Source organism: Vigna unguiculata, chromosome 10, assembly GCF_004118075.2.
Source record: "Vigna unguiculata cultivar IT97K-499-35 chromosome 10, ASM411807v1, whole genome shotgun sequence".
NCBI lineage: Eukaryota > Viridiplantae > Streptophyta > Magnoliopsida > Fabales > Fabaceae > Vigna > Vigna unguiculata.
Genome location: NC_040288.1, coordinates 27243703 through 27247735, shown reverse-complemented (window position 1 = coordinate 27247735; position 4033 = coordinate 27243703).

The following is a 4033-nucleotide window of genomic DNA, read 5'->3' as shown; positions in this document are numbered from 1 at the left end:
ATTTAAGTTAAGAAAAAATATTTCACCTCAAACAAAAAAATTTCTAAAAAAACTAATATTATTAAAACAAAAAGGCAATATTTTTCTATTTATTTAGCTCGACAGGGATGATACCCCGCTCATACGTATCTCCAAGTGCAATAGAGAATCAGAGTTACGTAGTTCTTGCTGAAAATATTTGTAGGTAGAAATAATAATAAATTTTAATTTTTATATAATATTTGTGATATATAAAAAAATGGACAGAGTTTCAAACAATTTTAGATAACCAAATTAGAAATGCATCTAAAGTGGTTGTAAAAAGGTTAAAATAAAATAACCAAATTAAAAGTGCATCTAAAGTGGTTACAAATTTGTAATAAACGAAAAATCTCTTAAAATTGTAAAAAATTAAATAATTTTAAGGTGACCAAATTAGAAGTACATCCAAAGTGGTCTAAAATAAAAAATAGGGACAACCAAATTAGAAGTGCATCTAAAGTGGTTTAAAATAAAAAAATAAAACTAACCTTATAAAAAGTATCAATAAAATAATTTTGAATAATTTTAAAATGACCAAATTAGAAGTGCATCCAGAGTGGTCTAAAATAAAAATAATCAAATTAGAAGTGCATCTAAAGTGGTTTAAAATAAAAATAACCTTATAAAAAGTATCAATAAAATAATTTTGAATAATTTTATAATAACTAAATTAGAAGTATATCTAAAGTGGTTAAAAATATTTTTTTTTTAAATAACTAATATAAAATATATAAAGTGATTTTACTATAATTACTAAAAACATATATAATTATTATTATTAACATTATACTTTATAATTATATAATGAAACAAAACGCACGTTTCTAGAACCTAGATGCTATGAAGGTTAATATACTAATAGAATTTAACTAACACGTGCATCATATTTATATATTATAGATAAGAAAAGAAAAAAGAAATAATCAAAAAAGGAAAAGTAACTGTAACAAAATGGGAGAAAACGAAAGGATTGGGCTTGACTTCAAGGATGGCCCATGTTGTGAGAGGGAGTGGTTTGAAACCTAAATCTACCAAATGAAGGAACAAACATATTTCGAACATTGCAGGGAAGTCTACGAAAAGTGAGAAAACACTGGTTGTAGGGGTTGGTGTGCAGCTGTCCGAGACGGTCCAAACACGGATCTAAAGGAGAAAGGAACACAGTCTCAGACGTGACTAGAGGTTGATGGTCTATCGAGAAAGGTTTAGGTGCGATTTCAAGAGGGAACGACTTAGATTCTGCTCCGGCGTGGTTCATATGCGGTTTTGGGATGGTCACAACACAAATTCGAGACCTATAAGATATGATTCGAAAGGGATCATCTTCGACTATGACGGTAGTTTATCTAGATGGTAAGTATGAAATTTTATGACCTTTAAAAATCAATGCATTTTCATGTTTACTTTCGAAGGGTTATTTGGCTTACGAGAGAAACAAAAAGATAAAAAAATATCACTTATTTCACATACTAATTTTAAAGGCATTTTGAACATACAAATCTCAAGTGCATACTAAATATACTGATCCCAAACAAATGAATACGATTTCAATATGCAGAGATAGGCGAATAATGGGGAGTTATAATGCAGAGCATACAACACACAATGGAACATAAAGCATTCCAAGATGAGGGTAAAAATTATTTATTACCAACTTCAAATGGGAAGTGTGATTCATGATGTGAGTCATGTTGTTGTACTATTGTGGTGTGTTTGAGCTTAGACTTCGGCCTCCATTTTGGAACGTTCTCTTCTTAACCGATTTTTCCAACCCCTTATCCATCCATCTCCTTTCCTTTTTATAGAAGTTTTTTATTACAAAGAAAGTTAATGATTTTAGATGATGTTAGAAGATGAAATCCCGTGATTTCAGGAGATTTTGTTGCTTTAATGGATTAGTATCTGAAATCTGCAATGACAATGGTTGTTTGATGGAGGAGACTAGTCCGTGCTACGGTTGATGATTTCTATGACTCTATCTTTTTGCAAGAGTGGTTAAGAATGATGGTTTCCCTGGTTTTACGATATTGTCTTATGCAACAAAAGGTGTTGATGGAAAGTGATTTTGATGATGGTCTAGAATCTACAAGATGCGATGACAGTCATAGGAGAAGGCTAGTAGTAAAAGATATCTCCTCTCGTTGCAGAATGCCATCTCCCTCTTACCTCTACTATTATGTTTTCATATTTTTAATTATTTTAATTTGTAAACTGATCTTCTATTCTTGTATTGAATTATTTTGGATTATTTATTAGGAGTAATTTATTTTTATTTTGTTTTGTTTTATTTTATTTTTGAAAACAAAGTGGAAAAAACAAGGTGTTAACAATATTATTATGTATCATCCTAAGATGATGAAGTATAATCAGATCAGTAAAAATATGATCAAATAGGCTAACACATTACTTAATTTATTATCCACATTTTTATATACTTAATTTATTAGGTTAACACACTCATAATTTTGGGCCCACTTTATTTTTAAAGTTCGATAAATTTAGCTTTATGAGTAGGGCTTCTTCTTGCACCCCCATTGTTTTCTTTCTATGCCTCCAAATTTTTCCTTGCTTCTTATTTTGTCCCTCCCAAATGATTGTGTACTGAAATGTAAAATCTAATTAAGTCTTTGATCTAGAGAGAGAAAATCAGATTACATAATTTGGTCTTAATATGAACCAGAAGGTACAATCTGGTAAAGTGTTTAGGGGCCCAACTGAACCTGTGGACACTTAACTAGATTGAAGCTTTCGGTTCATGTTACACCTGAATTACGTAATCCTGTTTACTCTCCTTGGATCTAAGGCTTAACACTGAATTTGACATTCTGATACATAATCATTTGGACAGATTATGTAATCTGGTTCATTATGTGTGATATATACATATATATATATATATATATATATATATATAGTAGCTAGAACCATGTTTTGTTAAATGCCACAAATATTGGTCATATGCCGAGTTTGGATCAAAGAAAACAGGAGTGCAACTAGCTAGAATTGAATAAAAGGTTGATCTCCTAGTTAATGATAATGAATTAGAATCATGCCTTGGAGCACCTACAAATGAAAACAATGCCTTTTCACATTTCTCTTATTTTCTTCTGCCATTGAAGAATCCCTCTATCCTTAGCTTCTTGCTCAATTCTCTTTGAACCAATAGAGTTGATTACCATAATTCACATGTTTCTTGCTTCTAGCATGTCACAACCGAAATTGCGACGGAGCGATGAACCACAAATTAAAATTAAAATTAAATTTTGAAAACAAAGTTTGGAGTCACCACCATATTTTATTCTTGAAAGCTATGGAATACCATAAAAATAAGAACATGGTCTACGAAATCAAATTTTGGTCCGAAAGTCGGTTATGTGTAAGAAAGGTGTTCGCACCCCACAACATTTACTTCGATGTTACACACACGATCGTTACATGTGGAAACCACAAACACAAACACAAGGGTAAACTAATATAAAAAAGGTTTTCCTCAAATATCATTGATATCACAAAGATCACAAAACACAATCATTGACTGGATTATGACACCCTGGCCCTAGCTCTACTGAAGTACATACAACAGATTGTGGCACTTCTAACCTTGGTTCCATGTGCCTCCGAAAACATCATCTCAACATGCACTCAATAGGGACATGCTTATGCTCTTGTGGTACTCATTGCAACATGCACTCAAGGGGATGTGCTCATGTTCTCAAAAGATTCAATCAAATCATCAACTCAAAACCATGAAACCACATAATGATACTCATCACACAATCAACATGAAATATTAACTTCCCTCACCTAGTTGTAGTATGTAACATTCCAAAAGCTTCTCACCATATTCTTATTTGTTCTTTTAGATCTACTTAGCCATGATCTTTCTCGTAAAGTGTAGCTCTTCACTCGTGTTGTTTATTTATAGGTTTCACTCCCACCCTTAAAACTCTAAATACGTTTAAGAAATTTTACATAATCTTTATAATAACCACAAAAATATCATATATATTTT